Source organism: Pelophylax lessonae (genome assembly GCF_965119305.1).
Source record: "Pelophylax lessonae genome assembly, chromosome: 2".
NCBI classification, from domain to species: Eukaryota; Metazoa; Chordata; class Amphibia; order Anura; family Ranidae; genus Pelophylax; species Pelophylax lessonae.
Genome location: NC_138769.1, coordinates 224,799,341 through 224,825,072, shown reverse-complemented (window position 1 = coordinate 224,825,072; position 25,732 = coordinate 224,799,341). Strand labels below are relative to the sequence as shown.

Sequence of the window (25,732 nt, the reverse complement as noted above, 5' to 3'; positions counted from 1 at the left end):
AAATCATGTCCAATAAAATGGAAGGTATACTCACTCCGTAATTTTCCTTTCCTGGCGCATCTTCATGGCAGCACACACTGGGTTGTGACTCCGCCCCCTCACAACTGATAGGACTGGATAGCTAGAAAATCTATAGAGGGACACCTCCCAGCATTCTCCGTAACTATCATCTACCAAGAAGAAAAAGGGAGGGTTATTTTATTCTGCCATGAAGATGCGCCAGGAAAGGAAAATTACGGAAAGGTGAATATAAACTTTTCCGATTTCCTGTCGCATATTGGCAGCACACACTGGGAAATAACTCGCTTATGGGTGGGTGCTTGCAATATATTTATTTTATTCACATGAAATGGTTAAGTTAGCTTGAATAACAGCTTTTCCAAACTCGGCCATAGCTAATTGTGCCGGGTCTACTCTGTAATGTGTCATGAATGTGGATCGGGATGACCAGGTTGCTGCCTTGCATTTGGTCTCTGGAGATACTCTACAATACGCTGCCCATGAGGTAGAAATTGCCTTGGTAGAGTGAGCCTTCAGCCCTTCCGGTATTGGAAGGTGTTGGGTTAGGTACACTTTGATAGCCTTAATTATCCATGATGCCATCGTGCATGACGATGCCACCTGGCCTTTCTTAATGCCACGAGGAATAATAAATAGGCTTTCCGTCTTTTGGAATGGATCAGTAGTCGCTACGTACGAAGTGATGGTTCTTTTAATGTCCAGAGGGTGTGGTTCCCCTTGTCTAGTAAGGAGCTCAGGTAGACTTATTTCCATGTTGAAGTGGAATGTAGATGCTACTTTGGGAATACATTTTTTCGAAGGTCTTAGTACCACTCTGTCTGGATAAATGGTTCTTTCGCCATGAGTGCTTGTAATTCGGACACTCTCTTTGCCAAAGTTATTGCAACCTAGGAATGTTACTTTTAGTGTGAAGTCCCACAAGGAAATTGACTCTGTAGGGAATAAAGGAGATTTTGACAGAGCCTCTAGAACTATCGAGAGGTCCCATGTAGGAAAAGTTGGCTTCCTTGGTGGTTTAATTTTTAGGCTTTTATAAACTGGATGACTAAAGGGTCCAAGGCCCACTTGGTTACCGTCATAGTGAATAACGCTGAAACTTGGACCTTGATAGTGCTAGATGCTAGGCCTTTGTCTAGGCCTGTCTGAAGAAACTCCAGGATTTGTGACACTGTAGGTGTCGCCGCATTCCATGACTGCTGCTGTGTGAATCTGACAAATTTGTCCCAAACTCTATTGTAGGTGTTCTTAGTCGATCTCTTCCTTGCTTGCTGCAATGTTGTTACTACCTTAAGGGAACAACCTTGGTTTAGGAACCTTTCCCTTTCAACTTCCAAGCCATCGGGTGTAGCCTTTCCGATGCTGGGTGTAGAAAATGTCCTTCCGAGAGCAGATCCGGCGTTGTCGGGAGAAGCAATGGTTCTTCTATACTCAGCTGAAGGATGGTTGTGGGCCATGGTCTTCAAGGCCAATAAGGTATTACTGCAATTAACGTTGATCTCTTGAGTCTGGCTAGGAATCTGGCTACTAGTGGATTTGGTGGGAAAATATACCCTAGACGGAAGCTCCAGTGTGCGTGCAGAAAGTCTATCCCTGCTGCCTGATGAATTTGGTATTCATTGGGGTCCCGCTAGGTCGATATGGGGCGTACCCCACTTCTGTGTCAGATGAGTAAAAGCTCGACCGCTCAATGACCATTCGTTGTTCGAGAGAAATTTCCGGCTGAGGTTGTAGGCTAGCAGGTTCTGAGCCGCTGGAATATATACTTCCCTCAGATCTGCTAGATATACCTGTGCCCAATCCAGGATGGGATGTACTTCCTCCATCAGTGTGCGACTCTTGGTGCCACCCTGCCTTTATATGTAGGTTACCGCCACTTGGTTGTCCAAGCGCAACAGAACATTCTTCCCACGTAGTGCTGGGCTGAATGCTAAACGGGCATGAAAGGCCACCCTGAGCTCCAACACATTGGAGACTATACCCTTCGGGCAGAAATGCCATAGGCCCTGGACCGCCTGGTCTTGGTAATGGGGTCTCCATCCGAGCCAACTGGCATCTGACGGAACTATTTCTGGAGGGAGAGGAACTATGTGCCGATGATGTTTGAGGTTGCAAATCCGGGTCCACCACCAAATTGATTGTTTTGCCGCCTTGTTGATAATTATCGGTTGTAGCATTTCTGTGCCATTCCATTGTGCCAAAAAAGAGTTTTGAAATGTCCTTGTGTGCCGTTGAGCCCATTGGACCATGGGGAAGGTGGCTGACATGGAACCCAACAGGCTGAGACACGCCCTCGCCGGTAGATAAGTGGTCACTAACAACTTTTTCATCTTGCGTGTTAGGAGAGCTATTTTTTCTTGAGGGAGTTCCACACTGGTGGAGACAGTATCCAACTCGGCTCCTAGGAAAACCATTTTCTGAGTTGGTTCGAGGTTGCTCTTTCCCCAATTTATCAGCCAACCAAATTTTAGGAACGTGTGAATTAGAATCTCTCGATGTAAGAGGAGTGTCTGGCGGTTGTGGGCGAGGAGCAGAATGTCGTCCAGATAATAATGTATCCTCAATACCTTTTCCCTTAGATGGGCTACCAATGACAACAGGATTTTTGAAAAGGTTCTGGGTGCAGTCGATATTCCGAACGGTAAGCTTCGGAATTGGAAATTATGTTAATTTATCACCAAGCGAAGATATCTTTGAAATGCAGGGTGGATGGGGGATGTGTAAATAGGCGTTGAGTAAATCGACTGACAGCATCCAATCTCCAACGCTTATTGTCAGCAAGATCGACTGCAGACTTTCCATCTTGAAGGATTCCACAATTATCTTGTTGTTGAGTTTTTTGAGGTCTAGAACAGGTCGTAAATCTCCCATCTTCTTTTTTTACTAAAAAGAGCAGAGAATAAAACCCTTTCCCTCTTTGGTTGTGAGGGACTTCTACTATCGCTTGTTTGTATAGTAATTCCTGTACATACTTGATTATTGAGTGTCTTTTTGACAGAGAGGTCAGGAGTCTGGTGGTTTGGAATTGATCACTGGTTGTCTTATATTTGAACATCCATCTGTGACCCATCTGGATAGTGGATAACACCCACCGGTCTTTTATGTGATCCGCCCAAACCTGCGTGAATAACCTCAGTCTGGCACCAACTATCGCAGGCTGGGCAGGCGCACCTTCAAAAGGACTTCTGTTGATCCCCTGTAATAGGTCTTGTAAAGGTCTTGGCTTTTTTAACCTTAAAAAGGAAGTTTGAGAGTTCCTCCAGTTATGCTTGAACTCCTTTCCCGGTCTGTACGATCTCGCCTCCCTATATTTTTCTGGGAGATTACGTCTAAAGGGTTGTGACCTTTGCTGTTTTGGTCTTCTGTTGGAGGGAATGAGGCCCGACTTGCCCCCTGTAACATTTGAGATGGCTGAATCAAGTTTTGTTCCGAATAGATTGGTGCCATCATAAGGTATTTTGCACCAATTTGTTTGAGGCCGCATCTGCAACCCACGGTTTCAACCATAAGGCTCTTCTTGCTATGACCGAGGCTAGCATGGTTCTTGATGAAGATCTTATGTCCACCGATGATTCCACTACGAAATCTCCTGCTAGGGTGAGTTCCTAAAGAGCGCTAACAATTTTTTCTAGCTCTGTCCCTGCTGAAAGTAGTTTCTCAATGTTGGCTGTCCAAACGGGTATTGCTTTCCCTACTGCTGCCAGAGCAATCACTGGTCTGCAGGAGCCATCCGCCGAGGAGTAGGCTTTTTAGAGTTCAAGGTCGATTTTACGATCAAGCATATCTCTGAAGGTTATGTGAAAATTAATTGGTGCGCTACAATGTGATAGGAGTTCATATAAATATAAACATATACACATAAACAAATACAGTATATATACACCACGTGATGACAAGATGAGTAAGGCTCCATGTACACGGGACGTTGTTAAAAGTCCCTTTGAATGCTGGAATTTTTAGGACGTTTGAAACGTCCGTTCGGTCGCGTTTGTACCCGCGTTTAGCAGGCGTTTAGCAGCGTTTGTGGGCGTTTGCGTTTAGAAGCGTTCCTAGAGGTCAAAAAAATTATTTTTCTTTAAAATGGAAAAACGCGAACGCTAAACGCGGGTCATCGCGTTCAGACGCGTTCGGACGCGTTCAGACGCGTTTGTGCGTTTGGAACGCCGGGAAACACACGTTCGAACGCAAATAATTGCGTTCTAAAAACAGACCCTGAACGCAACTGCCTGCAAATGACTGTAAACGACCTGGTGTACATGGACAGATAAGATAAAATGTAGATGGGTTCAGGGGCTTCTGAAAAAAACGCCCAACTGCTCCTAAACGGCCATTTCCAGCGTCCCGTGTACATGGAGCCTAAAGTGTTCAAAATATGTGTTGGATCAACACAGTGATCACACAAGAAATCCAAAGAAATTGTCCAAAAACTCAAATGAATTGTCCACCAGGTGAAATACAACATAAACAATAAAAATGATGTGCTGAGTCAACCGACCGCTGTGTATTCAGGGCTCGTGAGTGACGATGGTAAATCGATGACAAGTGCCAGGAGAAACTTCCCATCATTTCAGTTCAGGAAGAAAAGGGCCATTTTGATATGCTCTTCATCTCTTTACATCTGGTAAGGAGCTATCTGAATATTTGGTGAAGGGAAAATTGATTCACCCTAAGTTTTTTGGAGGTGTCATCAGAAGTTTCTCTATAGCGATCACTTATATGCCCTTTTATAATCTTTATCTGGTAAGAAGCACATCCAGAAGGTGGTGGGAAACTGTCACCAACTCATTGTAATCACTTCATCACCAGTTTATTTCCGTTTTCACATCACCACTTTTCCGTTGTTGAAGACTGAGTTTGTTCAGCAGATACATTGGACAGTCGGTGTCGTCGGGCTGTTGACTCAGCACATCATTTTTATTGTTTATGTTGTATTTCACCTGGTGGACAATTCATTTGAGTTTTTGGACAATTTCTTTGGATTTCTTATGTGGTCACTGTGTTGATCCAACACATATTTTGAACACTCACTCATCTTTGTCATCACGTGGTGTATATATATACTGTATTTGTTTATGTGTATATGTTTATATTTATATGAACTCCTATCGCATTGTAACGCACCAATTATTTTTCACATACACTTATTTCCACACATTGGATCTTGGTAGCAGCACAACTTCATTATCAGCGCACTTTTTTTCTATTTTCATATCTCTGAAGGTTACTGCGTCCACTCCTCAATTGGCAAAGTCACGTGCCTAGCTAGATGCATTAAGGATGCGTCTATTACGGGTGCCGAGATCAGAGGATTCACATTGGGCTCTCTTAGTGGATATAGTTTCGCTAGTCTATTGTTAAGGCTAGATTTTTTTCTGTTTTCTGCCATACATCTTTTATTAAATCCTCGAGTTCATTGATGAATGGAAAGGTCTCTGGCTCTTTCCTTAAATGCGGAAAGTACTTGCGCATAGGGCTGCAACTAACGATTATTTTAATAATCGATTAGTTGCCGATTATTTTTTCGATTAATCGGATAAAATCATAAAAAAAACTCAATATGCCTTTTTTTTCATTTATTTAAAATAATAATGAGCAAACAGAGTGTAAGTGCCGGTTCACACTTGTGCGATGCTGGAAGGCTGCGTATTCGCAGCCTGTTCCCGCATCGCATCCGCACAAGAGGCAGTTCACACTGCCATATGCGATACGCAGGGGGTGTCAATTAAATGTTAACGACACCCCCAGTTTTGATCGCATATCGCAGTGTGATCTGACAGTTCGCACAGGATCGGATCGCACAAGTGTAAACCACTGTGCGATCCGATCCTGATGCGGCTGAAAAAAAGGGTCCTGTGCGTCTTTTGTGTGGGTGCAGTGTGAATCAGCGCACCCGCAGTGGTGTGAACCAGCACTTAGTGCCGGTTCACAATTGTGCGGTTTGCGAGATCGCATGTAATTCGGAGCGCACTGCTCCTAAATTACATGTGATCTCATGTGTGGATGCGAGTTCAGCCATACACTTTGTATGGCTGAATTCGCAGCGCATCCGCAGAAAACTCGCACATGAGGCAATTTTTGAGCCGCCTCAGAATCGGATCGCACAGTGGTTCACGCTTGTGCGATCCGATTCTGTGCAAACTTGCAGATCGCACTGCGATATGCGATCAAACTGGGGGTGTCGTTAACATTTAATTGACACCCCCTGCGTATCGCATATGGCAGTGTGAACTGCCTCTTGTGCGGATGCGATGGGGGAACACGCTGCATATTCGCAGCCTTCCCGCATCGCACAAATGTGAACCGAGCCTTATACCCAAAAACTTTTTTTTATTTTTTTAACTACCTCAATACTGGGCACTTAAACCCCCTTCCTTCCCAGACCAATTTTCAGCTTTTAGCACTGTTGCATTTTGAATGACAATTGCGCGGTCATGCAACACTGTACCAAAACCAAATTTATGTCATTTTTTCCCCACAAATAGAGCTTTCTTTTGGTGGTATTTGATCACCGCCAGGTTTTTTCTTTTTTGGTGCACAAATAAAAAAAGGCCGAAAAGTTTAGGTTATAAAATTTTGTAAATAGATATGTTTTTTCCTGCACTGATGAGCACTAATGACGCCGCACTGATGGGGTGGCACTGATGGGGTGGCACTGATATGCAGCACTGATGGGCACTGATAGGCGGCACTGATAGATAGCACTGATATGCAGCATTGGTGGGCACTGATAGGCAGCGCTGATGGGCACTGATAGGCAGCACTGATGGGGACTGATTGGCGGCACTGATCGGCACTGATGGGGCACTGATAGGCAGCACTGGTGGGCAATAATGGGCACTGGTGGGCGGCACTGATAGATGGCAATAACGGGCACTGGTGGGCAGCACTGATAGATGGCATTGGTGGGCAGCACTGATAGGGGGGCACCACTAGCAGGCTCTCTGAGCCCTGTTTGCCATCCCTGGTGGCCATGGTGGGCATCCCTGGTGGTCATGGGTGGGCATCCCTGGTGGCTCTAGTGGCACCCCCTCTCCCCAGGGCTGCACTGGTAATCAATCATCTGATTACCAGCACAGACCCCCCCCCCTGTGATCAGTGAGTACTTAGAAATACTCACTGATCCCCCCGGCTGCAGCACCGATCCTCTCCTCTTCTCCTCACTGACAGGATCTGTCAGGAGGAGAAGAGATCGAAGCTGTTACAACGGCTGTATTGACATTACATGACGGCTGTGATTGGACACAGCCGTCATGTGATCAGGAGGGCCAATCACAGGGCCCTCCTGCCGCATCTTGTTGCTCTGTGTCCTAGGGACACAGGCACATTGAGATCGCGCCGCTGAGCGTGCCCGCGGCGGCGCGATCTCTCTCCTTCTGAAGGATGTTCCGGAACGTCCGATCAGAAGGACGAGACTCCCACCCGGCCGTATATGTACAATGGCCCGGGTGGGAGGTGGTTAATTAAGCTGCTATATACTGTAAATAATATAATAAACGCTTATCTAGATAAAAGAGTTAATATTCCTTATAAGGTGCAATATTATAATAGAAAAATAAGTGAATAAAAACATCCATGTCAGCCATAGATATGAAATAGGGAGCATAGAAAGACCCCCTATATGTGCTATATGGACGTTTTTAATCACTTATTTTTCTATTATAATATTGCACTTTATAAGGAATATTAACTCTTATCTGGAGAAGCTTTTATTATATTTTTTGGCGGGCTGCATTGCATGGACAGTCACAGGACACTGTAGCACTAAGCTCGGCACTCACGTTTTGCTGCTTCTGTGCTCTTTTCTCCCTCACCTCGATCTGACTCACTCCCTCACTGACATCAGCAAGAGGGCGGAGAGGAAAGGCAGAGAGGAAAGGAGGGGGGAGGTCACGTAAGCGCCGAGCTGTGAGAGAGACAGCGAATGCAGCCGGCGGCTTCACAGAGGAGACAGAGCTCGCTGACATGCGGGGAAAGTTCAGAAAGCAGCACAACTAATCGACGGAGCAACTAATGGATAATGACAATCGTTGACAACGATTGTAATTATCGATTATTATCGATTTAGTCGATTATTTGTTTCAGCCTTACTTGCGCAGTTTGTGGGGGGTTCTCCTTTGACTCTTCCCAACCGATCGCGTCCTTTACTGATTTAGCAAATGGATCTACCAAGGCAAAATCAAACCCGGAGGCTGTCTGAAATTCTCCCTCGTCTGAAGACTCTTCGGAGTTCAGGGGGGTTTAGTGATTCTATTGCTGAGGTGCCCTGGATTTGTCGATCCGTTGCAGTGGCTTATACCTGCAAGATGGATTCTTTCACTGACTCCTTGATCACATTAGATACTTCTCTAGCATCTGCTTCTTTCTCCCTGGTCGATCCCTCGAAGCACGTGCGACACACTAGTTTGTCTGGAAGTGCTTTGGCTCCGCACACCCAGCAAGCATTGGCTGGTGGATGGCAGCTAGAGGCATGTGATCGGTGGGCTGAAGAGGTCTTCCTATGTGAGTGATGATGGGAGGAAGATCTTGATGGACTTCTCCTTGAGCGTCTGTGTCCTGAAGATGAGCGTTCCCTCATTCTAGAGTTAGACGATCTAACAGATCTGACGGGGCTGCATAGAATGATATGGTATCTTAGTGGCAGAGCTCTCTTCTAATATTCTTCACTACTTACCTAGCATAGCGCCCCTTACCTTTCTGGCTGAGGATGGTCTGCTAGGGCAGCGGCCTCCATAAGGGAGATAAAGTAATACCTGGGAAGGTTGAAACAATATTAACCCCTATAGCATGTAATAGCAGAGCATAATAGAAATACAGCAGAGTACACCAAGGAAAGCCAAGTATAAGGATAAGAGGTTCCTACCAGTGGGATGGTGTGGTTGGAAGAGATAGGCAGGCTTGCAGGGTGCAGAGTAGTTGTAATGCTGTCCAGGGGAGTCCTGTCATTTTTTGCAGGTTGTTTCCTGGTTTAAATAAAGTGCCGCCCACGGAGGAAGTGACATCACTTCCACACATGCCCAGAAGCGAGATGCAGCAGCCGGCGCCATCTTGGGTACTGGCAAAACTAGGATGTTTGCCGCATCACTTCCGGTGTCACATGCTCAGTATGGAAGCGGTGGCCATCTTGGATACCCGGGGCCATGGAACTACTAAGCTCAGCCAGACTGCTGGGGAAAAAAAGGAAAAGGTAAAGGAGACCAAGTGAATAATTACATAGGAAGAAAATAAGAGTGATTGAGGAAATAAGAGAATGAATGGAGGTCGCTGCACTATCTCTAAGCCTTTTTAAGGCTTGAATGGCACCAAGCATCAAGGGCCCCTGAGACCATCAGAGTGGGGCTCCCTCCATGAAGCTCTTGTTAGAGACTGTACAGGCAGAGACTTCCACCCAGGAGAGGCCAACCTGGCTGGGGTGAAGGCGGTAAGGGAGACAGGTCCAGTACTTTGTTAATGAGGAAAAAAAGGAGAATGCTGGGAGGTGTCCCTCTTTAGATTTTATAGCTATCCAGTCCTATCAGTTGTGAGGGGGCGGAGTCACAACCCAGTGTGTGCTGCCATAATGCAACAGGAAACAGAATTTACCACAGGTGGACCCCAATCAAGTTGTAGAAACATCTTAGAGATGATCAGTAGAAATTGGATGCACCTGAGCTTAAAGTGGAGTTCCGGCCTATTTTGCAACTTTAGTGATTCCTGGAGTGCTCGCTATGCTGATCAACAATTGGGCATTTTAAATTTTTTTCGGGGGTCCCTTACCTTATTTTCAGGGCATTTTTGATTGTACTTCCTCCTTCTCCCCCCTCTGTGGCCACGGCCACCGACATCACTTCTGCCTTTGCATTGCATCCTGGGAGCTGTTTGTCATCACTCCCAGGAGGCTGGAATCAGGAAGAACTCCCAGAACACTCCCTGGAATCAGGAAGAAGGACACAGCAGATTACACTGCGGCTTCAGATGCCCACATCCAAGATGGCCACGCCCAAACAGCGTTTTTAAAAGTAAGATTTTGAATAAAAGCCAATACTGTACACCTTGTAAGTATGAGAATAGCGGTTCTGTAAAGGGCGATGGATTAGTATTATAGGGGTATTTTTAGTTAAAAAAGGTATTTGAGGCCGGAACTCCGCTTTAATTTTGTAATTTCCTTTTTTCTTTTTTTTTTTATAAATAAATTTGCAAAGATTTCAAACAAACTTGTTTCACGTTGTCATTATGGGGTATTGTTTGTAGAATTTTGAGGAAAATAATGAATTTAATCTATTTTGGAATAAGGCTGTAACATAAAATGTGGAAAAAGTGAAGCGTTGTGATTACTTTCCGGATATACTGTACACTGTCTACAAACTGTGTGTGTGTGTGTGTATATATATATATATATATATATATATATATACACACACACACACACACACACTGTATGTATATGTATACACACACACACACTGTATATATATTGTGGGAGATTAGCTCACAGGGATCACCTTTTCCAGCAAAATAAGGTCAGCATGCAGGTAATTTCTTAAAAGTCTGGTGGGTTGCCAGCTTTATTCAGCAGAGGTTTGCCAATATGAAACAAACAACAAAACAGTAAAATAAATCCTTGCCGTCCGGCGCTAAACTATACAGGAATTTTCCTCACTATACAGTGTGGGGCTGGTCCCCATCACCCACAAAAACACTTGGGAAAGCAAACCTTTTAAAGTCCAAACAGAGCTCCTCTCTCAGATCCCCTTCTGAGTCTCAGGCCAAAGCATTTCTGTGCTCTTTTCCTGTTCATTTTTAAAGTTCACCTGAGCATGGACTCAGGTAACTCACAATCTCTGGACTGGAACCTAGCCTGTCACGGAGGCTGGAAAAACCCGGGCCGGATTCCGGTTCAGTCTCTCACTACAGAACGTATGCGCGGTGAAATATAGCGATTATCTACTACCTCACCTTGCATACCGTCACATATCCTCCCCCTCTGCTCAAGCGCCGGCGATTGAGCAATCGACCCAATCATACAGTGCATGCGGGAGAGGGCATCCGCATTGTTTTGGAGCTTGCCCGGCCTATGCTCTACTGTAAATTTGAACGGCTGTAGAGCCAGGAACCATCTTGTCACGTGGCCATTTTTCTCCCTGTTGTCTCACATCCACTTTAGGGGAGCATAGTCAGTGACCAACTTAAACGACCTCCCCAACAAGTAATACTTCAGGGAGTCCAAAGCCCACTTAATAGCAAGACATTCCTTCTCAACAATAGCATATTTTTTTTTCATGCTTGTTTAGCTTTCGGCTCAGGTATACAACCGGGTGCTCCTCACCACCTCTATTCTGGGATAGTACAGCACCTAGGCCCACCTCGGAGGCGTCAGTCTGTACCACAAACTCCTTTGTGAAGTCCGGAGTCACCAGCACCGACAGTACACAAAGGGCCTGCTTTAACTTCTGAAATGCCTCCTCTGCTTCAGGATTACAATTGACCATGACCGACCCTCTACCCTTCGTTAGGTCAGTCAGAGGGGCGGCAATGGTGGCAAAGTTAGGTATAAACCGCCGATAATACCCCGTAATGCCTAGGAAGGCCCAAACTTGTTTTTTGTTTACCGGTTAGGGCCAGTCCCCCGACCAATCACATACCCAAGGTATTTGGCCTCCTCCCGGCCTATGGCACACTTTTTTGGGCTGGCCGTGAGACCTGCTTCCCTAAGGGAATCTACCACTGCTTGTACTCGGGGCAGATGTGAGTCCCAATTTGGGCTGTGGATGACCACATCGTCCAAATAAGCAGCTGCATATGAGCGATGTGGTATCAAAGTTTTGTCCATCATTCTCTGGAAGGATGCAGGGGCCCCATGCAAACCGAAAGGCATCCGCTTGTATTGAAACAAGCCCTCAGGAGTGGAAAAGGCAGTCTTCTCTTTGGCTGATTCAGTTAGGGGTATTTGCCAATATCCTTTCGTTAGATCTAGGGTTGTTATGTAGCGGGCCTGTCCCAACCTGTCCACGAGTTCGTCGACCCGAGGCATTGGGTATGCATCGAACTTGGATACACTGTTGAGTTTCCTAAAATCGTTACAAAACCTGATAGTACCATCAGGTTTTGGGACCAATACTATGGGGCTCACTGTGGGACTCTTCTATCACATCCAACACTAACATATTTTTTATTTCCTTTGCGACTGCCTCTAGCCTGGCCTCTGGGATTCTATATGGCTTTAAATTTACGCGAACCCCTGGTTCTGTCACTATATCATGCTGGATCACATGTGTCAGTCCAGGTAAGGGGGAGAAAAAGTCTCTGTTTTTGTACACAAACCCCCTAACGTCATTTTGTTGTGCCACAGACAGGGAAACTGTTATGGGGACATCAGGTGTCACCCGCACCCGGTCTGCTGGGGCCGGAGATGCGGCCAATAAAGTCTCTCTGTCCTTCCAGGGCTTTAAGAGATTCACATGATAAATTTGTTGTGGTTTCCTTTTCCCTGGTTGGTAGACCTTATAGTTGACCTCTCCTACCCTTTCGATAACTTCAAAGGGACCCTGCCACTTGGCTAGGAACTTACTTTCAACCGTGGGAACCAGTATCAACCCTCTGTCCCCAGGGTTGAAAGTACGGACTCTGGCACCCCGATCATAGACCCTCCTCTGGGCCTCCTGAGCTCGCTCCATATGTTCTCACACCAGTGGCAGAACAGCAGCGATTCTATCTTGCATCAGGGAGATATGCTGTATGACGCTTCTATATGGGGTGGCCTCACCTTCCCATGTTTCTTTGGCAACATCCAGCAGCCCCCTGGGATGTCTACCATACAAGAGCTCAAAGGGAGAATAACCTGTGGATGCTTGCGGAACCTCTCGTATGGCAAACATAAGATATGGGAGCAAAAAATCCCAATTTCCCCCATCTTTGTCAACCACCTTTTTTAGCATACTTTTCAAGGTTTTATTAAATCTTTTGACCAAACCATCTGTTTGGGGGTAATCTACACAGTTCCTTGGTAACCCTGGACATAAATGGGGTGCCCTGATCGGTTAAGATCTCTTTTGGGATTCCAACTCGACTAAACACCTGGACTAACTCCTTGGCGATAGCCTTAGCGGAAGTGTTACGCAAGGGTATGGCCTCAGGATAGCGTGTCGCATAGTCTAGGATTACCAGAATATGCTGGTGACCCCAGGCAGACTTCACTACCAGCCCCACCAGGTCCATGCCAATCCTCTCAAAAGGAACCTTGATGATTGGTAGAGGGACCAGGGGACTGCAAAAACGGGGCGATAGTGCAGACATTTGGCACTCAGGGCATGATTCACAGTACCCCCTGACATCTGCATGCAACCCGGGCCAGAAAAATCTCTGGGTGATTCTCTCCCTGGTCTTTTCGATACCAAAATGTCCCCCCATTACATGACCATGGGCCAGATCTAAGACCAACCTGCGGAAGGGTTTGGGAACCAGCAGCCGTTCAACCTCATCCTCTCCACGTTTTACCACCTGATACAGTAAATTGTTTTTAACAGCCATGTAGGGAAAAGACACCCCCCAGTGAGGATCTACTGGTTCCCCATCCACCATCTTAGCATTTTCTCTGGCTCTAAGGAGGGTGACATCTCGTAATTGCTCGGTACAGAAATCCTCTCTCCTGACCTCAAAGTCGGGTACCACATTCTGGCTACTCTCATTGTCAGGTCCAGAAATGTCCTCCTGTTCGTTACCCTCCAGCTGGGAGCTAGCTTCCAGGTCCTCCGGCTCCCCAGCCTTGACAGGGAAAGGAAGAGGATCTCCAGCTCCCTCGATTCCCCCAACAGTGTTTCCTTCCCTTTGGCAAAAAGGGTCTGGTGAGAGTTCCTGTGCTTCCAGAGCAGGGGGAGCGCTCTCTACCAGCCTCCCCTTGTTCTCCCACAGCCTCCAAAAATGGGGGAAATCCCTCCCCACTAAAGCTTCATGAAGTAGCGAAGGCACCACCCCCACTGAATGGGTGTCACTGCCCCAAGGGGTATCAACCTCAACCACTGCTGTCTGGTAGTCCCGAGTGTCCCCATGGATGCAAATGACCCCGATAGTACTGGGGTGCAGTTTTGTGGGATTTACACAATCACTTCTGACTAGGGTCACTACACTTCCAGAGTCTAGCAGGGCTGTGAGCGGCTTTCCATCCACTGCAATAACACACATTTGTTTTTCAATGCGACTCTGACATGATGCAGTATATGCAACCTGTGCAAACAAAGATATTCGTCTTTTCCTATAAGCAAAATCGCATTGCATAGGTTCATCATTTATAGGACTGGGCGATTTTGCACTCCTAGACACACTGAAGTGGGGCATAGTTGGGTTCACCAAGTCCTCAGTAGCACTGTACCTCTCCACTAGGTCCACCATTTGGGCTGCAGTTTTGGGGTCCCCCTGTCCGACCCAATCCTCAAAGCAGCAGGGAGTGCACGCAGGTACTGGTCCATTACCACACGCTCCACGATCTGGGGGCCCGTCAAGGTCTCTGGTTGCAACCACTTTTTGGTGAGGTGGACCAGGTCAAACATTTGAGAACGGGGCGGTTTGCTGCTGGAATAGGTCCACTGATGCACGCGCTGGGCCCGGACTGCCATGGTGACACCCAAGCGTGCGAGTATCTCCATTTTCAGAGTCTCATAGTCCTGGGCCTTATCTGGGTCCAGGTCAAAATACGCTTTTTGCGGTTCTCCTGTCAGAAATGGGGCCAACAGACCCGCCCACTGTTCGTTTGGCCAACCTTCACAGACAGCGACCCTCTCAAAAGTCGCCAGGTATGCTTCCACATCATCAGCCGGTGTCATCTTTTGCAGGTGGTACGAGGCACATACCAATTTTGGTTCAGCTGGCACAGGAGATGCAAATGCTTTTTTCAACTCCAGCAGAGCCTCTGCAACTTGTCGGTTCATCTCCTGCTGGGCTGCCTGTTGTGCTGCAGCAGCCTCCTGTTGTGCTGCCTGTTGTGCTGCAGCAGCCTCCTGTTGTGCTCTAGCGACCTCTGCGATTTGGCGGTTGGTTTCCCGCTGAGCTGCTTTGGCCTGTAGCAGGGCCTTTAACATTTCCTCCATCTTTAGAAAATGCCCGCATTCTCCACCACGTGTGGGAGATTAGCTCACAGGGATCACCTTTTCCAGCAAAATAAGGTCAGCATGCAGGTAATTTCTTAAAAGTCTTCTGGGTTGCCAGCTTTATTCAGCAGAGGTTTGCCAATATGAAACAAACAACAAAACAGTAAAATAAATCCTTGCCGTCCGGCGCTAAACTATACAGGAATTTTCCTCACTATACAGTGTGGGGCTGGTCCCCATCACCCACAAAAACACATAGGAAAGCAAACCTTTTAAAGTCCAAACAGAGCTCCTCTCTCAGATCCCCTTCTGAGTCTCAGGCCAAAGCATTTCTGTGCTCTTTTCCTGTTCATTTTTAAAGTTCACCTGAGCATGGACTCAGGTAACTCACAATCTCTGGACTGGAACCTAGCCTGTCACGGAGGCTGGAAAAACCCGGGCCGGATTCCGGTTCAGTCTCTCACTACAGAACGTATGCGCGGTGAATTATAGCGATTATCTACTACCTCACCTTGCATACCGTCACAATATATATATATATATATATACACACACACACACTGTATGTGTATATATATATATATATATATATATATAGTATCTCACAAAAGTGAGTACACCCCTCACATTTTTGTAAATATTTTATTATATTTTTTCATGTGATGACACTGAGAAATTACACTTTGCCACAATGTAAAGTAGTGAGTGTACAGCTTATATACCAGTGTAAGTTTGCTGTCCCCTCAAAATTACTCAACTCACAGCCATTACGCTGGCTAAACCGCTGGCAACAAAAGTGAGTACACCCCTAAGTAAATATGTCCAAATTGGTCCCAAAGTGGCAATATTTTGTGTGGCCACCATTATTTTCCAGTACTGCCGTAACCCTCTTGGGCATGGAGTTTACCAGAGCTTCACAGGTTGCCACTGGAGTCCTCTCCCACTCTTCCATGATGACATCACGGAGCTGGTGGATGTTAGAGACCTTGCGCTCCTCCTTCCATTTGAGGATGCCCCACAGGTGCTCAATAGGGTTTGGGTCTGGAGACATGCTTGGCCAGTCCATCACCTTTACCCTCAGCTTCTTTAGCAATACAGTGGTCTTCTGGGCCACAGGGCAGTGTTTGGGGTCATTATCATGTTGGAATACTGCCCTGTGGCTCAGTCTCTGAAGGAAGGGGATCATGCTCTATGTCAAAGTACATGTTGGCATATATGGTTCCCTCAATGTATCTCCCACGTGCTGGCAGCACTCATGCAGCCCCAGACAATGACACTCCCACCACCATGCTTAACTGTAGTCAAGACACACTTGCCTTTGTACTCCGCACCTGGTTGCCGCCACACAACTTGACACCATCTGAACCAAATAAGTTTATCTTGGTCTCATCAGACCTTAGGACAGGGTTCCAATAATCCATGTCCTTAGTCTGCTTGTCTTCTGCAAACTGTTTGCGGCTTTCTTGTGCATCATCTTAGAAGAGGCTTCCTTGTGGGATGACAGCCATTCAGACCAATTTGATGCAGTGTGCGGCGTATGGTCTTAGTACTGACAAGCTAACCCCCCCCCCACCCCTTCAACCTTTGCAGCAATGCTGACATCACTTATATGTCTGTTTCCCAAAGACAACCTCTAGATATGACCCTGAGCACGTGCATTCAACTTCTTTGGTCGACCATGGCGAGACCTGTTCTGAGAGGAACCTGTCCTGTTAAACTGCTACATGGTCTTGGCCACCGTCCTGCAGCTCAGTTTCAGGGTCTTGGCAATCTTATAGCCTAGGCCAGCCCTCAAATTTTCCACTCGCCTGCTCGCATTTTGCGAGTGAAAAATTATTTAGGGCGAGTGTGGGGCTGCTCCGGGAGCTGCTCAGGGGAAGAGAGGAGAGGAAGAGGAAAGCTGGCCAGCCGACGGACTGGATAATCACAGAACGCAGATCATCCCACTGTAACAGCTTTATTTTGAATAGCCGGGCTCTCGCCATCACACACAGTCCCGCCTCCTAGCCCGGCTTCTTTGATAGAAAGAACACCTGGCCAACCAGGACGTGTGACGTCTATCAAATGAGCCGGGCCAGGAGGCGGGACTGTGTGTGTCGGCGAGCGCCCGGCAATTAAAATGAAAGCTGTTACAGCGAGATGATCTGCGCTCTGTCATTATCCGGCCAGCTTTCCTCTTCCTCTCTCTCTCTTCCCCTGCACTGGTCAGTGCATTGACAGGCACAGGTAAAGCTGCATTAACAGGCTCAGGTAAAGCTGCATTGATGGGCACAGGTGAAGCTGCATTAACAGGCTCAGATAAAGCTGCGTTAACATACTCAGGTAAAGCTGAAGCTGCATTGTCGGGCACAGGTAAAACTGCATTGACGGGCTCAGGTAAAGCTGCATTGACGGGCACATGTAAAGCTGCATTGACGGGCATGGGTGAAACTGCACTGAGGGGTACGGGTGAGGTTGCATTGACAGGCACGGGCAAGGCTGCATTGACGGGCACAGGGGAGGCAGCATTGATGGGCACTGGCAATGCTACATTAATGGGCACAGGGGAGGCTGCATTGATAGGCACTGATCATGCTGCGCTGATGGGCACCGTTGAGGCCGCACTGATAAGCTTTATTGATGATGCTGCACTGATGGTCATTGAAAACATTGTTATTAATATTTATTTTTGTACCTTCTGCATTAATGCAAAAACATTTAACAGTGTCATTTTATGAGATAATTTATGAGGGCGTGTTTAGGGGCGAAATTAGGGACGGGGCAGGGTAGGAGTTGGGTGCGGCAACTGGTGGCGAGTATCCCTTAAGGCCTGGCTAGTAGCTCAGGACTTGAAATTTGAGCCCTGGCCTAGGCCATCTTTATTTAGAACAGCATTTCTTTTTTTCAGATCCTCAGAGTTCTTTGCCATAAAGGTGCCATTTTGAACTTTCAGTGACCAGTATGAGAGAGTGAAAGTGATAACACCAAATTTAACACACCTGCTCCCCATTCACACCAGAGACCTTGTAACACTAACGAGGCACATGACACCGGGGAGGGAAAATGGCTAATTGGGCCCAATTTGGACATTTTCACTAAAGGGTGCACTTACTTTTGTTGCCAGCGGTTTAGACATTAATAGCTGTTTGTTGGGACAGCAAATGCACACTGTTAAACAAGCTGTACAATTACTATTTTACATTGTAGCAAAGTTTAATTTCTTCAGTGTTGTCACATGAAAAGATATAATAAAATATTTACAAAATTGTGAGGGGTGTGCTCACTTTTGTGAGATAGTGTGTGTGTGTATATATATATATATATATATATATATATATATATATATATATATATATATATACACACATATACACACACACACACACAGTATCTCACAAAAGTGAATACACCCCTCACATTTTTGTAAATATTTTATTATATATTTTCATTTGACAACACTGAAGAAATTACACTTTGCTACAATGTAAAGGAGTGAGTGTACTGCTTGTATAACAGTGTAAACTTGCTGCCCCCTCAAAATAACTGAACACACAGCCTTTAATGTCTAAACCGCTAGCAACAGAAGTGAGTACACACCCAAGTTAAAATGCCCAAATTGGACCCAAAGTGTCAATATTTTGTGTAGCCACCATTATTTTCCAGCACTGCCTTACCCTTCTTGGGCATGGAGTTCACCAGAGATTCAAAGGTTGCCACTGGAATCCTCTTCCACACCTCCATGACGACATCACAGAGCTGGTGGATGTTAGAGACCTTGCACTCCTCCACCTTCTGTTTGAGGATGCCCCACAGATGCTCAATAGGGTTAAAGTCTGGAGATATGCTTGGCCAGTCAATCACCTTTACCCTCAGCTTCTTTAGCAAGGCAGTGGTCATCTTGGAGGTGTGTTTGAGGTTGTTATTTTGAAATTCTGCCCTGAGACCCAGTCTCCGAAGGGAGGGGGGATCATGCTCTGCTTCAGTGTGTCACAGTACATGTTGGCATTCATGGTTCCCTCAGTGAATTGTAGCTCCCTAGTGCCGGCAGCACTCATGCAGCCCCAGACCATGACACTCCCACCACCATGCTTGACTGTAGGCATGACATGCTTGTCTTTGTACTCCTCACCTGATTGCTGCCACACATGTCCTTAGTCTACTTGTCTTTCGTAAACTGTTTGCAGGCTTTCTTCTGCATCATCTTTAAAAGAGGCTTCCTTCTTGGATGACAGCCATGCAGACCAATTTGATGCAGTGTGCAGCGTATGGTCTGAGCACTGACAGGCTGACCCCCCCACTCCTTCAACCTCTGCAGCAATGCTGGCAGCACTCATACATCAATTTTCCAAAGGCAACCTTTGGATAGGATGCCGAGCATGTGCACTCAAACTTCATTGGTCGACCATGGCGAGGCCTGTTCTGAGTGGTACCTGTCCTGTTAAACCGCTCTATAATCTTGGCCACCGTGCTGCAGCTCAGTTTCAGGGTCTTGGTAATCTTCTTATAGCCTAGTCCATCTTTATGTAGAGCAACAATTATTTTTTTCAGATCGTCAGAGAGTTCTTTGCCATGCTAAAATTCCAGTGACCACTATGAGCAATAACACCAAATTTAACACACCTGCTCCCTATTCACACCCGAGACCTTGTAACACTAACGAGTCACATGCCACTGCGGAGGGAAATGGCTAATTGGGCCCAATTTGGACATTTTCACTTAGAGGTGTACTCACTTTTGTTGCCAGCAGTTTAGACCAGTGTTTCTCAACTCCGGTCCTCAGGCCACACTAACAGGCCAGGTTTGCAAGAAAACTGAAATACATCACAGGATATATCATTTGCTGCCCAGTGATTGCAGTATTCTAGTCTGCATCTCACCATGGTAATACTTAAAATCTGGCCTGTTAGTGTGCCCTGAGGACCGGAGTTGAGAAACACTGGTTTAGACATTAATGGATGTGTGTTATTTTGAGGGGGCAGCAAATGTACACTGTTATACAAGCTGTATACTCACTATTTACATTGTAGCAAAAATGGAAGAAGGAAAATCCCCCTGGTGATGGGACCTTAAAGAGGAAGTAAACCCTCCTCTACAACTTGTACCTATAGGCAAGCCTATGATAAGGCTTACCTATAGGTACTGTAAATATCTCCTAAACATGTACCGTTTAGGAGATATTTACCTTACATGTCGCCAGTGACGTCACTGGCGCATGCGCTCTGAAGGAACGGCCGATCGTGCCGTTCCTTCAGAGCCCCGTGCCGTGACTGTCGGCTCCCGCGTGCGTGCGCGGGAGTGACGTCACCGCGGCTCCGGCCAATCAGATGGCCGGATGCCGCGATCCCGGAAGACGGGCGACTAGACATGTCGCCCGTCATAGAGGTGAGTGAGCGGCACGGCGGGGGCTCGTTCTGAGGTAAGTATTGCATAATGAGCTAATATGCGATGCATACTAGCTCATTATGTCTTTCTTTTGCAGGGTGTAAAAAAAAAAAAAAAATTTATACGAGTTTACAACCTCTTTAAAGACACTTGTAAAAATAACAAAAAATTTAATATTATAATTTTTATTATTGAAAAACAAAGAAATTAAAGCAAAAAACATTAAAAAGAGCAAGCAGTGTGTTCCAGAAACTGCACAAAATGCAACAGATGATCAGATTTATAGCACAATGTATACCCAATGCATTTCGAAGCAGGTGCGCTTCTTTTTCAGGGGTGACACTGATGGCTACAACTGTTCCTCTAAGATTAAATCATACAAAGCAAGATTAGTACATTTGTTGTGGCAATATTACAATAACATTTTCATATATGTAAATGTACATGCATATGATTATAACATCAATAGAGGAATAAATAAACACTTACATGCATTGTGTTAATGTATGATTTACACTGTTTGCAGACTTTAAAAACAAGCAGTCAGCAGTCGTCTGCCCGATGGATCACCATAGTTCAAATGTCAAGGAGTAGTATTTCACCAGCAATTTTACCACAAGGGGCTATGCTCCAAGGGATGGCAGTCAAAGTACCCGAGTACCTGTCATCAGAGTACCCGAGTGCCTATCATCGGAGTACCCAAATACCTGTCATCGGAGTACCCAAGTACCTGTCACCAGTCCATCAGGTACTCTGATGACAGGTACTCGGGTACTCTGATGGGCTGGTGACAGGTACTCGGGTACTCTGATGACAGGTACTTGGGTACTCTGATGACAGGTACTCGGGTATTCTGATGGGCTGGGGACAGGTACTCGGGTACTCTGATGGGCTGGTGACAGGTACTCTGATAGGTTGGGGACAGGTACTCGGGTACTCCGATGACAGGTACTCGGGTACTCTGATGACAGGTACTCGGGTACTTTGAGTACCTGAGTACCTTTCATCTGAGTACCCAAGTACCTGTCATCGGAGTACCCGAGTGACTGTCATCAGAGTACCCGAGTACCTGTCTCCAGCCCAGAGTGCCCGAGTACCTATCTGCACCCCATGAGATTACCCGAGTACCTGTCTCTAGCCCATCAGAATACCCAATTATTTCTCTGAAGCTCATCAGAGTACCCGAGTACCTTTCTGAAGCTGATCAGTGTACCTGAGTACCTGCCTGCAGCCCATCAGGGTACCTGAGTACCTATCTGCAGCCCATGCCTCCTAGATTATGTGTTGGGGTGTTTGCTTTCCAAAATGGGGTCATTTTGTGGGGGTTTCCATTGTCCTGGGGTTCCAGGGCTTTCAAAAGTGTGATAGGTTGTAATGAAATTATATGTGTAATTTATGCTCCTAGAACACCTGACCATGCTCCGTGCATGTTGGGCCTCTGTATGTGACCATGCTGTGTGAATGTCTCACACATGTGGTATTGCCATACTCAGGAGGAGTATCAGAATATATTTTATAATTGCAAGTATGCATTTACTGTGTATGAGAAATAACTTGTTATTATGACAATTTTGTGTGAAAAAAAAAAAATATTTCTCTTACGTCCTCCGACAGTCGCCGCCCCTCCATATTCATCACAATGGGGTTATGACCTTTGCTCCGTAGGAGTAGCTAGGCAACAGAATATGTTAGTACAAAGGCTTTTAACATATCCCACCCCCAGGGGGTGGTCCCCTCAGCTCATAACCCTCCACTTCCTGTATCCAACTCAGTTTCAATGTCTAGCTTGTCAGGAGTAGCTGGATGTTTCTATGCTGGGACACTTTGTCTCAGCCTTCTCTCTTTTTGATTTTATTTGAGTTTTTTTCTCTCTTTCTTTATTTAGCTGTTATTTTTTACCAGCATTAGTTAGATCTTCTGATGAAGAGGATACTGCGGGCTGCGTCTCGGGCTGACTCCCCTGGTCGCAGGTTGTGGGTCAGTGGCTTCTCAGCCCGCCATCGAGCGTTCAGTCAGGTACCGCTCCTGAGTTTTCTGAACGACCCATCCCTGAATAAGTCCACTGCGATTCCTGCTGAGGACACTCCGGTGTTCCGGGATGCCACGGACAAGCGGATGGAGTCCCTTGCCCGTCATACCTACTCTATTATGGGTTCCATGTTGAAAGCCTTATTTGCTTCACTTATGGCGGCCCAGGCTGTCGCTAGCTGGACGCAGGTGCTTAGACGCGTCCTGATGGCTGATTCTGCCCCCCAGGCGACTTTGGATATGGTGGATCAAATCCACCAGGGTGTCATGTATTTGTGTGATGCGGACCTGGATATGGTTCCGTTGGCTGCACGTGTACATAGTGTGGCGGTGTTGTCCCGCCGTCTGGTTTGGTTGAAGTGTTGTTCGGTGGACCAATCTTCACGTAAGACCTTGGCTAACTTGCCTTATGATGGTTCTCGCCTTTTTGGTGAATCCCTAGATACCTTAATTAAGGGGGTCACGGGTGGTAAGAGCACGCTCCTGCCCCAATCCCACAAGGCTAAGACGGCTCCTGGTAAGAGGAATGCTTCCTTTCAACCCCCTCAGGGGTCCTTTCGTGCCTTTCGGTCACACTATAGGGGCAAGCTGTCCAAGGGTCAAGGCTCCCACAAGAAGCCGTGGGCTGGTAAGCAAAAGTCCGGCCAGTCCGGTTCCGCGGCCCACAACAGTTCGGCCTGAAGGGGCGCCCTCACCCGGCTCAGGGGTGGGGGGACGCTTGCTCGGTTTCCTTCGGCCATGGCTGTCCCGTGTTCGGGACAGGTGGGTTCAGGAAATCGTTCGATCTGGTTACAAGATCGAGTTTCTCTCTCGGCCGGAGAGCAGATTTTTTCCCTCAAATCTTCTACTGTCCCCGGAGCGTTTGCGGGATCTGCATCTAGCGGTGCAGGACCTGAGGGCTCAGGGAGTGGTGGTCCCGGTGCCTCATCGGGACAGATTTCGGGGGTTCTATTGCAATCTGTTCACCGTACCCAGGAAGGAGGGCAAGGTGCGTCCGATTCTGGACTTGAAGGCGCTAAACCGCTTCGTGCGGGTGCGCAAGTTCCGCATGGAATCCCTGCGGTCGGTGGTGGCTGCCCTGATTCCGGGGGAGTTCATGGCTTCCATCGACTTGAAGGATGCGTATCTTCACATCCCGATTTTCGAGGGTCACCAGCGGTACCTTCGATTCGCCATAGCGGAGGATCTGTACCAATTTGTGGCGTTACCTTTTGGTCTCGCCTCGGCTCCACGGGTGTTCACCAAAGTGTTGGCCCCGGTTCTGGCTTTGTTGAGAGCCCAGGGCATCTCGGTCCTGGGGTATCTGGACGACATTCTGGTTCGGTCTGCGACCAGCCAGGGTCTGGAGAAGGATCTGTCCGTTACGTTGCAGACTCTGCAGGAGTTTGGGTGGACGATCAATTTTCCAAAGTCAACGCTGTACCCATCGGTTCGTCTCCCTTACCTGGGAATGATTCTGGATTCTGTCCAGGCGAAGGTCTTCCTTCCGGACGACAAACTCAGGACTCTTCAGGAGGAAGTCAGGTCCCTCAGGGATGATCCGTCCTCGTCCATTCGGACGTGCATGCGGTGTCTGGGATTGATGGTCTCGGCCTTCAAGGCGATTCCCTTCGCCCAGTTTCACACGCGGGGTCTCCAGGCGGAGATTCTGTCCAGGTGGAACGGGCGACCGCAATCTCTGGATCTTCGGATATCGTTGAGCCATCGGACCAGAAGGGATCTTCTGTGGTGGCTTCAGTCCCCGTCGGTGTCGGGGGGCAAATCTTTTCGTCCCTTCTCGTGGACGGTGATCACCACGGACGCCAGCCTGTTGGGCTGGGGTGGTGTTCTGGGCGTTCTGTCTGCCCAGGGTACTTGGTCGGAGGAAGAGTCCTCCCTTCCGATCAACATTCTGGAACTGCGAGCGATACGTCTCTGCCTTTGGCGTTGGACGGACAGACTACAGGGCTGTCCGGTTCGAGTGCAGACGGACAATGCCACGGCGGTGGCTTACATCAATCACCAAGGGGGCACCAGGAGTGCCAGGGCGGCTCGAGAAGTGGCCGACATTCTGTCTTGGGCCGAGACGCACGTCCCGGCGATATCGGCAGTTCACATTCCAGGGGTGGAGAATTGGCAGGCGGATTATCTGAGCCGTCAGTCCCTGGACCAGGGGGAATGGTCCCTCCATCCGGATGTTTTCCAGATGTTGTGCGCGAAGTGGGGTCTCCCGGAGGTGGACCTGTTCGCGTCTCGTCTGAACAACAAGGTACCACGGTTCGTGGCAAGGACGCGCGATCCTCGGGCAACTGCGTCGGACGCGTTGGTTGCCCTGTGGCATCAGTACCAACTGATGTATGTGTTTCCACCGATTCAATTGCTGTCCAGGTTCCTTCGCAGGTTGCACTTGGAACCAACCACGGTGATTCTGGTGGCAACGGACTGGCCTCGTCGGTCCTGGTACGCAGACCTCGTAAATCTGGCGATCGACGCCCCGTGGCGTCTGCCTATTCGAGAAGACCTCCTGTCGCAGGGGCCGATCGTCCATCCTGCTTTACAGTCGCTGGCTTTGACGGCCTGGCTGTTGAAACCGAGGTCCTGAAGTGCAGGGGTCTTTCCCCTGAGGTCATTCACACTTTGATCAATGCGAGGAAGTCTTCCTCGGGGAAGGTCTTTTACCGTACTTGGAAGGCGTATTTTGCCTGGTGCGAGTCCAGGGGGTTCTCACCTCGCACTTACTCGGTGTCTAGGGTGTTGTCCTTCCTCCAAACGGGTGTTGACCAGCGTTTGGCGCTGGCTACGATCAAGGGTCAGGTATCTGCGTTGGCCGTTCTCTTCCAACGTCCTGTGGCGTCTAACTCTTTGGTTAGCACTTTTGTGCAGGGGGTACGACATCTGATCCCTCCTAGGAGGGACCCTCTACCCCCTTGGGACTTGAATCTAGTTCTGTCCGTGTTGCAGCGTGATCCTTTTGAAAGGATCAGGGAAATCTCGCTGTCTTTGTTGTCCAAGAAGGTCGCCTTTTTGGTGGCTATTACCTCGGCTCGTAGAGTGTCGGAGCTGGCAGCCTTGTCCTGCAAGTCTCCGTATCTGATCGTGCACTTGGACAAGGTGGTCTTGCGACCTAATCCTTCTTTTCTTCCGAAGAGGGTTTCGGACTTTCACCTCAATGAGGACATTGGCTTGCCATCGCTTTGCGCGAAGCCAAAACATCCGAAAGAGGTGCAGCTGCATGCCTTGGATGTTGTCCGGGCGATCAGGGTTTACCTGGAATCGACTGAATCCTTTCG

At 47.6% G+C, this 25,732-nt stretch overlaps 1 pseudogene across 1 annotated transcript; it reads right to left on the bottom strand.

Moving 5' to 3' along the window:
• Positions 1-336: 336 nt before the first annotated feature.
• LOC309548037 lies at positions 337-14,915 on the bottom strand (annotated as a pseudogene). The gene is made up of 2 exons: positions 14,313-14,915; positions 337-953 (listed from the first exon to the last, which is right to left on the bottom strand). The product of its transcript is annotated as an uncharacterized misc_RNA (transcript).
• Positions 14,916-25,732: the final 10,817 nt, after the last annotated feature.